Source organism: Lissotriton vulgaris, chromosome 7, assembly GCF_964263255.1.
Source record: "Lissotriton vulgaris chromosome 7, aLisVul1.2, whole genome shotgun sequence".
NCBI lineage: Eukaryota > Metazoa > Chordata > Amphibia > Caudata > Salamandridae > Lissotriton > Lissotriton vulgaris.
Window position 1 is genome coordinate 86,462,401 of NC_141695.1, and position 14,164 is coordinate 86,476,564.

Below are 14,164 nucleotides of genomic sequence, written 5' to 3' on the forward strand. Positions count from 1 at the left end.
TTTATATGCCAAAGAAATGTCTTTTACCATGTTATACCGCAGCATTCTAGTCTGCAGACAACCAGGCAACAGTAGAAACCTGAAACCAATCTTTTGCATTCAAGCATGCAAGAGATGTAAAAGTGCCCTGCAAAATGAAAACTTTTATGGAAATATTGCATATTCTGCAGCAAGTTAGCAAAGCCAGATGTATGCCTCAAGACCTGGCTCTTCGACTACTCTGGAGCTGCACCCCAGCCCACCCCCCCCCCCCAAAGACTTGAGACCCTCAAAAGTGAGCAGCGCGCTTTATAAACCCCGTGATTGATTGATTGATTGATATGTGAATAATTTTACACCATGTTTTTGGTTTCAGAAGGTTAGCATTTGGATGATCTATAAAAGTCTCCATGTGCTCAGCATTAATAATCTAGTCTAATAATGCAACAAATCCAGGGAAACTACACATAACGGTACATTTCTTAGAAAGGGCTACAACAGAGATCATTGTACTATTTCAATAAAGGGAATTCGTGTAATGTTTCCCTCTTAATGGTCCTGTGACATGTTCAAATCACCTCATTTGCGGCCCTGTTTCTTTCCAAATAGCATCCATCACCTCTGAGAGTTGGCACATGGGTAGACCAGCTGCAATGCTTTTTCTATACACCTCGGGGGATATTTACAACAAAATGTTGGAGTGCGTTGTTATGCCAACATTGGTAATGCAGCGCTCAGACATTTTTAAAATGCAGGGGTGCACCGTGTTTACATAAATATGGCGCATCCCTGTGTTTCCTCTAGCACTAGCGCTAAAAAAGCTGCATAGTACCAGTGCAGGCTCCCTTGTGCCATGTTGTAAGGGTGCCTGCGCTGCAGGGGCGATTGTTTATGTACACCTTCCTGCACATAAACAATCTTGAAAGGCAATTTGCTCTTTCTATTTGTGCTATAGGATGCAGCACACGTGGAAAGAAAAAAAAAATACGAGAAGTAAATATTTTCGCCTCATATTGCCAGTCTAAGACCAGGCATTCCCTGGTCTTAGTTTTTTGCCGCTGCCCCAGCCTTTTAAACATGGGGCAAATTCAAAAAGCAATGAGTGTTGTAGTGGAACGCTCACTGCAACACCCATTGAACTTCACTTTCACGGTAAGTGAAGAATGAAAAGGGGCCTTATTTACAAGGCGACGTTATGGCAGGTTAAGTGTCTTAACGCCGCTTTGTAAATAACTAGAAGGGGATTTCGACACCAGAACTTCGCTAAAAGTGACATTCTGGTGGCAATACACACTTGTAAATATGCCGCCGCAATTCTTTTCTGCAACAATCTATGTAGTAATTTCACTCTGCACTAAGATTGGTGGAAATCCTTCTGCTGAAATGTGTGCACAGTTTAAAAAAAACACCCAGACAGACTTTTTTCCATTTGAGGTCATTACAAATACTGTCAATGCATTGCGGCAACAATGTTTGGAATTTAGGTTCTTTCTTCAACCATGTACAGAGCTCCTCTGCCTTTTGGATAGGTATGCGCTATATAAATACCATATATATGCATACATGTTATTTATTTATTATTTTAACACACAGCGGCTATGACATATTAACTCTAACAGGAGAAGGTGGACGCTTATATTTCAGATATATAACTTATTAAAATCAGAAAAATCCTCTGTCTAAATCAGCTGATTGCAGAATTCCAAAAATCACATATTGTTGAAAGAACTCACTTCCTCGCAGCTGGAAAAGTTGAAAGAGGTAATTCAACACAGAACCAACGCAGTCACCACCTTACAACGAGGGAATGTATTAATGCTGTGACCCGGCAAGGTTCTGGAAACTGATGCCTGTTCAAGACTATTTTACTATTAATTTCAGATAAAAAAATACTTCCCAAACTAATAAAAAAAGAGGCATCTACCAATAATTGATCTCATACTGCATAAAGGTCAGGCGGATGTTTTGCCTACTTTGGAGTTGCACATAACAAATTCAAACAACATTGGACGATAGATGTATTACAAAAGCAGAGCAGTGTTAGTATCTATTTGAAAAATAAATTTGTGTTGCCCCTCTCCCACTTCCACATTATGCAGATGATTAATAATGGTATTTCACCTTTATTTAACTCTACCTCATAGAAATCCTAGATTAGATTTCTACCTGGAGATTACCGGAGGCCAGAATTACCATCCCCCAACTGTATCTTTGCATAGAATTCAAATATTATGTGTCAGATCACTTGAAATGGTGAATACCTGTGCAGCCATGGAATACCAGTGAAACATTCTGCAATGTAATCCCTATTTGGAGGGGTTTATGGTTCCCATATACAACTTTATTACAGCAAGTTGTTAATAGGAACAGGAGCATCCCTCCAGGACAGGGGTGGTGTGGGAAAGAGTGCTGGGAAGGTACTGGGAGAACAAGGAATGTTATTCTGGCAATGTTTCCCTTTGCCAGAGAAAATGCTTGTCAAGGACCAGGAGACAAGGCTTGGCAGCCATTATATCTCATGCAATTTTACTGGTTGAAATTTCCAACCGGTGAAATCGAGTCCAGTGTTTCCACATATAGGACCACAGAATGCAGAAGCACAATGCCTATTGTGATCAGGTGCAACACAGGTCCACGTGGAAATTCCATTGCACCTGTCTCATAATCGGGGTCTTCATGTTCTAGGGAGCCTAGTTTCTTATACTTGCATTGTCCTTTTACATTAAGTATGATTATCTGAAAGGTAAACATCTATACTACTATTATAAAGAGAGAACTGTGGGTGGGTGGGTGTGGAGTGTGAAAATAATGATGGATTAGGCCAAGATCTCTCTATTGGGGCGAATTTATGGCATTGTTCTCCATTCTGTCCATCAACTGTTGTTTTTACATTCTGTCCTTCATGCCATGTCTCATATTGTGTGCTGGGGGTGTGAGCGTGTGCGGGGCACGCGTTGTGTCAAATATTTCATTGTTTTTTCTTCCCAGGTTCTGTACATTCCAGCTCCGCGTGTCCACCCTGCTCCCTTTAAATACCCCTGCACCCCATAATCAAAACCCACCCTTACTCCTTAAATTACCCCAACACCCTTAAACACTAACCCATCTTAACCCTATAAATATACCCTGTACCCCAAAACCCAAACCTATACCTAAATCCTAAAAATACCCCAAAAACCAAACCTACCCCTGAACCCTAAAATACCCCTGTACCCCATAACCCAAACCTAGCCCTGAACCCGTAACATACCCCTGTACCACAAAACCCAAACCTACCCCTGAACCCTAAAAATACCCCTGCACCCCAAAACCGAAACCTAGCCCTGAACCATAAAAATAACCCTGTACCCCAAAACCCAAACCTACCCCTGAACCCTAAAATACCCCTGTACCCCAAAACCCAAAACTACTCCTGAACCCTAAAAATACCCCTATACCCCAACACCCAAACCTAGCCCTGAACCCTAAAAATACGCCTATACCCCAAAACCCATACCTATCCCTAAACGCTAAAACTACCCCTGTACCCCATAACCCAAAACTATATCTGAACCCTTAAAATACCCAAACACCCCAAAACATATACCTCAGTACCCCAAAAACATACACCCCTATACCCATACTTACCTTATTCAAACATTAAAAATAAAACATGCTTTTACCATTCATGCATTTACAACGAATTTAGTTGTAAATGTATACGTGGTTAAAGCATATAAAATGTAATGCCATGCGTTATAATGGCATTGCGGAGTCATGGTACTTTCATAATGAAAGTATGCAGAGTGATGGTCTGCGGAAAGAAAGTTGCGGAATAGTGGGTGTTTACCCTCCTCCGGTAAGTACATTGGTGGCACGGCGGCCCACATCTCCAGCAACATACTCATATTTTTTACACCACCGATTTGAAAAATGCACAGTTTCTCTCATTGATGGGCAGCACCGACATACACTTTTAGGCACACCTTCCGCCACAAGTTCTAGAATTGCGAACTTTAGAGCTGGGGAGCTTCGTTCGAATCCACGGCATCAGGTCAACATCCTGTGATTCCAGGCAAATTGCTTTGTCTCCCCGTGCCTACCACAAATGAATGTGTTCTTCTGAAATGTAAATTGTGCTCATGCCATGTTGTCGAGTTCACGCTATAGAATATTGCAAGGAAAAATAAAGTAGGGAAACTCGAGTTTACACACTACTGAACGCGCACTCTTAAGTGCATCAGAGGTGCACTGTGAATCGGAGCGTTTCACAGGCCTGTCACAGATAAGAAATGCTATCAAAACGAAATCCTACAAAACAATATACACCTGGCCGGCAGCAATTCATACCCGGACAACGTCGGGACGGGCTGCTAGTTGGAAATAAAATGATTAGTCCAAGAACAACCACCGATTTGAACATCAATACACACCCACCACACCAGCATCAATCGCTGCCCTTGAGTTCCCTCCAGTGCTAACTGAGAGTGATGGCTCGACGCCTGATCAGCGAGCTCATGACAATTTCTTGGGCGTGTTCAGTGAAAAAAATATTCATTTACCCTTCAGGAAAGCATGTGGGCTGAAACTTCTTATCAGACAACTTAGCTTCTTTTGCCACTCCTCCACCGTTGTGCAAGAGAAGCATAGAAGCAAAAGAAGAGAGGTCCCCGGGACAGCCAGTGCTCAGTGACAGACAAAAAGCAAGGCTTTCAGCAAGGATGGCAGAGAAACCCTTCATTGAAGACATTGTACCAAAGATAAGTTCTACCAGATGTGTGAGAATCGAGATAGCCAATGCCACTAAGTCGCTCACCCTGAAATCTCCAAAGTAAGGTATTCATGGCCACCATTGGAATATCTGGGTTTCTTTGGGGTCCAACTTTCCTCTGATTCAATGAACTCTTGTTGCCAAGCATATAATTTTTTTCATTAGGTTTTTATTGTGCTCTTTTTCAGGAATTTGATCTTTGCACTGTACAGTAAGTCAGGCAAAGGAAACCAGCAATTTAATAGCCATTACGTTGCTCCAGTATCTAAAATAGCTAGAGTTTTCATCTAAACATTCACTCTTTAATGTGTTCATGCACTTAGTTACTAATCAAACATACATTAGTTCACCCATACTAGGGATAAACAATACAACAAACAAAACATAATTATGTCATTATAATAGAAAACAAAATAACATGGAATTACAAGAATACTATTCAAATGAAATATGCAACATACTAAGAGAATTGAAAGATAATCAAAAATATAAAGTTACAATAAGAACAAAAGAGTAGAGGAGAAAAAAGAACTAAAGAGGGAAAGATGGAAAGATGAAAAGGGGTAACTGAGATAAAAATAAAGTCTTAATTGCAGTGATCAAAGTTTTTTCATTAACCAAAGTCAATGCTGTAAAATGAGGAATATATGACATTTGCCTTGATGATAAGATTTAACAAAAATCTTGCATTGTTTGAAGTAATAAACACAATTTGCTCTCATAAGATTAGGTACAGAATTCTATGATCAATTCAAAAATATTTTAAAAAATATTTTACAATTAATGATATAGGGTGATGGTTCTAACAAGAGGTGGTGTCCTTTCCGAGTTTAGGAATGAGGAATATAATAGCTGGCAAAAAAATGTCATTAGGAATTAGAAGTTGAGCAAATATGCTCATGAAGAAAGAGCAATTTAGAATCCAATAAATCAGAAAAAGAATGGGAATAAAAATGTCAATAATTATCATATAAAGATTGGCTTTTCTGTTTTGAAATCAGTTAAGTGTATACATTCCTTCATCTAGTTTTTATTCATCTCAGAACGAGGTGATCTCTTTGCATTTCAGAAAATTATTTATCAATGTCAGTTTAGAAAAAAGGATTCAGAAGAATATAAATTGAAGTAAAAATTTAGGAAATTATCCACAATGTTCCTGTGAAAAAACTTCAAAATGGCAGGTAAAATCTGCGCCTCCACCTAAGATCCTGAAAACCCAGACGAACCTAGACAGTAGCAAACCCATAGCACAGCCCAAGCTGGCTGGGAGACAACTGGGAGGAAATCTGCAGGCCTGGGTTACAAGGGACGTACGACCTAATAGTTTAAACAATCAACTAGAATAGGCCAAGATGAAAGAACCGCCGCTATTAAGCAGGATAAGGAAAGAGAAGAATGAGAATATGGGGTTATACTTTGAACAAATCCCTATAAGAAAAGGGGGGAAGAAACTAGGAAAGAGGCCGCCCTGAAATAGGTCACATTTGCTGCAAGGATTTGCTAAATGCCAGAACCTGAAAGCAATAGGAACGAACAAACGATCTAAGGGTAGTGGGTTTCAGACAAGCAAGAGAAGGGAAGGAGATCACAAGAATTACACTGTACTCCAACCTAGTAAAAGATACGATCGAGAAAGCAGCAAATGAACTACAGAAAGAGGGAATTAGACTACTAGATGAGACAGAGGTATTTGCAAAGGGTAGATGAAAAGGGATGGCACGGAAAAAACTTCCTAAAATGTCACGCAGGGCTAGGAAAGAGACAGGTCAGGTTATGTGAGCTTGAGGAAGAGGATGGAGCACCGCTAGGAAACATCAAAATAGTAGCAAACAATTCAAATATTGACCATTGGTGGGGAAATTGGAGTAATGAGTCAGGCCAGGCGGGCCCTTCACCGAAACCCATTGAAGAACAGGGGGAGGAAGGTTGGCTAGATGACATTGAATAGGAAAAAGGTACGCCACATAGCTTAAGATTAGCCTCCTGGGACATAAATGGGCTAGGAAATGATGAGAAACAAAAAAACATAAGGGAACTGGGGGAAAATACAGAGATCATGTGTATCCAGGAGACTTGGCTATGTGGTAAGACCCCAATTTTAGATGGATTCTGCCAGCTAAACCGACTAGCTAAGAAGTGTAGATTTGGGCGTCCTGCGGGTGGAATAATGACCTTGGTGTCAACAAAATTATGAAAAAAGTAACCGAAATAACTGTAAAATGCAAATGGCTGTTGGGCTGTAGAATACTGTTATCAGGGTGCATAAATATGGATACGATTTTGACTATAAATGTGTATATGCAATGGGCCTCTACGGAGCAATATGTGGAGGAAATGGCTCTTTTTAAAGAGGATATGGATTTTTTGTGTGAGACGTATTGTAAGGACATTATTATACTACTTGGTGACTTTAATCATAAACTGCATCCTAAAATGTAGATTGTTGGTTCCAAGACATACTAGAGGCTTATGAGATACCACAAGCAACATTCCCAAAATGTATAACCGGAGCAAAGGACACGCAGTTTGTTAATTTCCTGGGAGCTAAAAATCTCTTTTGCCTAAATGGAAGAAGCCACTTAGACTGCCCTGTGAAAAGAACCTTCAAGCCGGGTGCTCAAATTTGCCCTAATGATTATGTCTATCTGACACCTTGGAACTTCCACCTAATCACTGGGTCTAGGATTATGAATAGAGAAGAAAGTGATCACAATATTTTGGCCTTAGAGTTCCCGGATGTTCAATTAGCACCCCGCCCACAAGTTATGGAGCAACAGATGGATTATCCCAGACGTTGTACAACTAGGCTAACAGAAGAATATGTCTCAAGATTAATACATTTACAACAAAATCTAGATTTGGAGACAGTGAGTGGCCAAACTCTTGATTGGTACGTAAGAAAAATCGAGGAGGTGGTCCAAATACTCAGCAAGGGACTGAAAGATGGAAACGGTGGAAAAATAAAACTAAACTGAGCGATAGAAAGATGGGGAAATTAACTGGTTGGTTTACAAGGGAATGTCAGGAGAAGAAAAGAGAAGTCAGGAGAATGGCATGCTGTAATATCCGAAACAGGGATCATGTTAGTGGAAAAGCTTTAGAGGCCATAAAAAGAGAGTATAATATGCAAATTAGGAGGGTAAAAAGAGAATTTAAAGAAGGATGCTGGTTAAAGCTTCTCAAGGCGATTGAAACAAAGAATCTACGCCAGTTCTGGAAATCAGTGCACTCAGCAGCAGATTGCCAGCCAGGGGCAATGAACTGTATAGTGCAAGAAGATGCTTGGGAGGAATATTTACAGGATTTGTATAGCCCGGGGACAGATCGGGAAGAGAATCTGTACACAGACTGGGGCAGTCTGGTAGTAGATATGAAACTCGATTTCTCAGTCACTGAGGTTAAAAAAACGATAAAGGGCTTGGACCTTACAAGAGCGGCAGGCCCAGATAAACTCCCAGCACAGATAATTAAAACTCAATCAGACTGATGGGCAAAATTCTTCGCAAACATGTTCCAAATTATTCTAGACACTGGGAGACTCACCGATACCTGGAAAGGGGCTATAATTCAGCCATACACAAGAAAGGGGATATGCACAGCCTGAAAAACTATAGATTAATCAATTTACTTGACATAGGGGAGAAGATTTTTCGCTAAAATAGTGCTAGGCAAACTAACAAACTGGGTAGAAGCTAACCAAATCATCCCTGTGGAACAGGGGGGCTTTAAGGAGGGGCACTCCATGGTGGACCACCGCTATGCACTGTGGGCTTTGGCACAGAAGTCGATAGAACAAAGTGGGAATGTGTTCTGTTGCTTTGGCGACTTCCGTGCAGCCTTTGACTCGGTGGACCGGGGGAAACTTTGGAAGTGCCTGATTAAATATGACAGCCCAGCCTATTTATTAGAATTACTAAAAGAACTACATAGAGGGAACTGGGCACAAGTAATAAAAGACACCCAGGGGGCACTTAAAAGGAAAATAGATATAGGAAAAGGGCTAAGACAGGGTTGCATCTTGGCCCCACTTCTCTTTTCAATCTTTTTAGCAAACTTACCAGCAGTATTGGAGGTGGAAATAAGCGCTAGCCCCAGAATGAGTGGAAGAAAGATCTCATGCCTGTTGTACGCAGATGATTTAGTCATTACCGACCAGACCGAGCTAGGGTTACAGAGGAAATTAAATGCTTTTAATGACTACTGTAAGAGTAAACTGTTAACAGTAAATATGGAAAAAACAAAGGTCATGCGCTTTGGGAAAAGGTCAAAGAGCTTTTGCTGGTATCTAGATAAAACAAAATTAGAAATGGTAAAAGAATATAAATATTTGGGCCTACTGTTCGAATCCTCTTTAAAATGGAATATACATGTGGAAAACCGAAGTGCAAAAGCTTCTTCCTCCATTTACGGTTTGAAAAAATTTAACAAGAACTACGGTGATATGTCACGCAAACCCTTGTTAAAAGCCTTTACAGCCGTGGTCCGCCCCCAGGTATTGTATGGTGCAGAGGTGCTCCTCTTTAGTGGCAAAGGCGGTTGGGATCGGGAGGAAAACAAGGCTTTAAAAATGCTTCTGTCCTTACCAAAGTCTGCAATGGTACAGGCAAGCAGACTTGAAACAGGAATGATAGGGTGGAATACCCAGGCCAAAATGTCGGTGGCAAGATTTTGGAAACGCCAAGCCCAAAAGGTCTCACATTGGTGTAGCGAGGAAATCCGACATAGTAGCCTAAGATGGGCAACTGAGGCAAAAAGGAAAATAAAGGAGATAATGTGTTGCCTAAACGTGGGTGTAACTCAAAATTCCTTAGAGGTGGACTTTACAAAAAGCTCACTAAGAGCACAAGGAAGGGAACATTCCAGAACACAAGACCTAGAATACTTAAGAAATAAAAAATCGGTCCAAAACATGATAGAAGCATGGGAAGCCGACGCAGGGTACCCATATCTGGAAGCCCTGCCAAACCATGGATTCAGGTGGGATATCTTAAAAATGAGAATCGGCATCATCCCCTGGCGATTGGAGGGGAGAGTTATGACAGAAATTATGCACCCTGATGGTATATCTAAGTGTGGGTTGGGGACTAAGTGCGAAATAATGCACATATTACTCAATTGCCTCATGTGTATAGAAATGAGGAAACGTTTTTTGCGACCCCTATTTATAAAATATGACATAAGATTGAGAGTCCAAGCAATTAATTTACTGTTAAGAATGGAACATCTAGAAATAGCAATTGCACTTGGGTACTATCTGAAAGGGGTCAATTTACTGGCTAGGGAACAGCTCAAGGAAGCACAGTAAATACCCCTTTTTACTATATCTACTAACACTCGAAGGGTAAAACCGAGGGAAGCAAGGTCAAATGGTCTTTATATTTTTCCGGCAAATGAATAATGTATAATGTAAAGAACTTGCTATTGTCTTAAAGTCTATAAGGACTATTTTTATTTATTTTTTAAATGTATAGAAGTTTTTATATTTTTAAAGATTGTAATACCTTGCATATTGATGAAATTAATTGTTGAATAGAAGTAGCTAGGTGGAGTGTATAGAAGGAACTGTTAGATTTTAAAAGTCGCGTATTGCTTTGCTATTAACTGGTGTTGTATAGGGTTATGAATTTTATCCGATTTTGTTTAAAGACTAAGGTCTAAATAAACAGAGTTCTTCTCTCTCTCTCCTGTGTGTCATCTAAACACATCCAATATTTTCATCAATAATTGGTCAATAATTGTCCTTGTGGCAATCACTCCCAATAAAGTAGTGTTCACTTTATGCTTTTTTTTTGCATAATATATCGATCATAGCATTCACACTTTTTCGTTCCCGTTTTATGTTCTGCTAATACTAGTACTCAGAAGAAGGGAATGGTTCATTTACAGCAGCTAGGTACCACAGAAATATGTAGTCCAGTAATCAATTTTATAAAAATGCCTGTCAAAAATTAGTAAACGATACTGAGCTTTTATTTAAAGGTGTATTCTTAGTGGCTATTCCTATGATTTAACATTATTTGTTCATAATATACCATGAATAAAGTGTATGGTATGTCTTTTTGGGTGTTAGTAATTTTTTTAAAAGAAATTACTGCACTGACTAATATGTGATGCATCTTTATGTTTTTGTACTTTTATTGCTATTTTGCCTAATAAAGTTATTTGATTGGGTGACTAAGTCCACAATAGATATCTCTTTTTAACTGTAGATAATTTAGGCAACTATTTTCTGACCTTATTATTACCTCCATAATATTTTGCTTTGAGTCTGAAAAGGGTTAGCACATAGTTGCTCATTAGTGAAATAAATAAACAATATTTTGGCATTAATCTTGCTTGCTTGGGCATTCCTAAATTTAGAGAAACAGTGTGAGTGCTCCAAACTCTTAATATTCCTTAAATGTTATCTGCTTTCTGACAATTTATGTCATGTTAGACACATATCTAATAATAAAATCCCTTGGGGCAGCTTTAAAATCAAAAGTATTAAGAGTGGATGCCTCAGCTGAAGTACTGACTTCCAAAAACGAATTGGTAAAATGTCAAAATTCTTTATAAAAAGTAAAATGTATAAAAAACAGAATTAAATCTCTCTTCTTATTTTTTTCCTAATGCAAGATCAAATGCCGAAAGAAGCACTGGGCATGATCTGACATAAAAGTACATCTAAGTTTAGAATGCAGCAAATTAGTAGTGAGATGTCTGCTACCAAAATAAACCTAACCTAGACTGTGAATGATGTAGCAGGGAAATAAGTAAATGCTAACTTATTGTGATTACAATTTATCCATCCATCCTATAGAACTCTATGGGGGTCATTAGGATGGCGGGCGAATCCGCCCGCTATGCTAACTACATTTGCCCCCTCCATATTACCATGGCAGGGGGTACTGCGCCAGACGGAAAGTCCGTCCATTGCTTTTCTGCCGGTCGGCAATCGTTCTGGCTTGGTTTTTAAGGCCTTTCCATAGCGGCGATGCTGCCATGGAAAGGACGGTGGGAATTGCTTTGGGGGCCAGTTGAGGGCCCAATGGTATATATCCCTGTTTAAACCTTCTCTCCACCTGCCCCTGAACTGAATTGCGTACCGTGGCTGAAACACACCGACGGAGCCGATTTGACTTTCAACTCACCCGCAGGATCGACCGCCGCAGTTGCTCAGGTCCATGCTTGCCCAGCCGGGTCTCCAGCTGCCGGAACCAGCTTCGGTGGGACTGATTTTCAATGCAACGAGCCTGTGGCTCTGCCGCTGCTGGCTCTCCTTATCCCACGCTGCCCGCCTCCAGAGTTTTCGGGACCCCCTGGTGCCTGTGGGTGTCCCTCCAGGCAGGAGACTTTTGCAGGGACTCTTCCGCTGCACGAAGGATAAGGTACTTTGTTCGTGTCTGCGGCCAGCGATCTACGGCAATGGGAGCCTGAGGAAAGTTCGCCAGCTGCATTGGGTAAGGGGATCCTTCTCCTCTGCACTGAAGGTCTGTCAGATCGCGGATGCCTTCGTGGGGACTGGGGGTACTGGATCCACATTGCTGTCAATGCCATTTTGCGTGTGACCAACGCTGATGCCCTCTGACCTGCCCAGAGCCCCAGCGGCCCAGCAGCGGTCTCCGCCCTCACTTGAGGATTCTCCTCTGCGCCATTTGATTGCTTATGAGGCATGATGCAGATGCTTTGCTAAGCATCTCAACCCTGATGCTTGAGCTCAGTATCTCAGTCAGTTCAGTTACAGCTCTCTCCCTGACTTTAAAATGGCCGCAATATGAGGACATCGTGACCACTATACTCTGATTTTCTATGACGGCACTTCAATGGCATTGTGAGTAGTTTTCCACACTCTTTCTTTATCAAGACTTGCAATCCTGGTAAAAATCTCAAGCAATAATAATCAAAAGTCTAAAATGGGTACCCGCTGTTTTTAACTCCAAGGTTAGAATCCTTTGCCTGACCCCGAGATGGCTGCCACAGTTTTCCCTACTACCGTACTCCGACCAGGCCTTGAACACATTTCTCATCGGCCTAAATGGCAGCCCCAGCTCCTTCTCTGGTTTGTTTTTACTCCCTCCCTCCCTACCCCCACCTCCTTCTTTTACCTCTTCTCTAGTTGGGACATGTTCTTCCACTATTTGATAAATTGCGATTTGTGCTGGTGCACAGCCTTATGAAGTTGCTCTTTTTAAATTGATTTGAATGAGGTTTAGGTGCTCCACGGGAAACATCTTCCGTCCTGTGACGTCTATAACATGTCAATAATTAATGTGTTTCCAAAGGAAATTGGTCACATCCTCTTGGGCACAGGAACCCCAGAGTGTGCCCAAGGGGTTGTGACCAATTTCTTCCACTATTTGACTCATGTATCTATTCAAAAACATTTTCCCGAACGTTGAGACCTGAGCAACATGGCTAAAGCCTGGAGGAGTTTCTAGACAGCTAATGAGGAGATTGGCCCTTGTTTCCCCCTCGACCGTCACCTACCCAGCCGGACATTGAGCACAGTTCCTCCTCATCTCCCTGCTATTACTGCTTCCTTCCCTCCCTCCTACGATCTCTTGCAACATTGTTTATGTGTACTGTACCTTAATATTCTCTTGTAGCTGATGTCACTTTTAAGGCAACAATTCTAAATGTAAAGCGCTCTGATACCCTCTTGGGTCAAGTTTGCGCTATATGTTATGTTATGTTATGTTATATGGCTTTATATAGCGCTCAACTGCCCCAGCCAACGAGAAGGGCAGGCTGCCCCAACAGGAAGCACAACAAAACTCAACATAACAGTTATCTGAAGCTTACTTTAAAGGGTAAAGATAGTTCTTAATGGCCTGTCTAAAACTTTATAAATAAATAAATAAATGCGAAATCTGTATGCATTCTGGAAAGTCGAGTTAATGCTCTTATTATGGAATCCTTGACATCCGAGACATCATTGTTACTATCTCATATAAAAGGAAGGAAGAACCTCACTACATTGCTTTGAAAAAATGGTAGAATTAATTGTTCAATGAAAAACTCCAAAAACATATATATCTAGAATATGAATGAGATAACAGAGGTGAGCCCACTAAGACAAAAGTAAATGAATATCTAAAAAGGAAGACAACAAAAGTAAGTTTGAGAACAAAAGGATTTACCATAGGGTATGTTGAAGATCACATTCAAACAGAGACAGATGACATATCACAGCAACAGATAAGGGTCTTTATAGGAAACATATTAGCATTCAATACAACATATCACAATGGGGTCACAAACCTGTAAGGAAACAGAATAATTAAAAAGATTATATAATACTCAATATCCTCTCTTTGACTATGGTTATATTCTGTAGGTTTGACAGGTTCAGAATAGGAAACTATTTATTTTTATGTGTGACTTTGAAAAAACTAGGATGGATAAAGCCATATCTAGCATGGAGATTTTAATGTGTTTTCCCATCTAAAAATG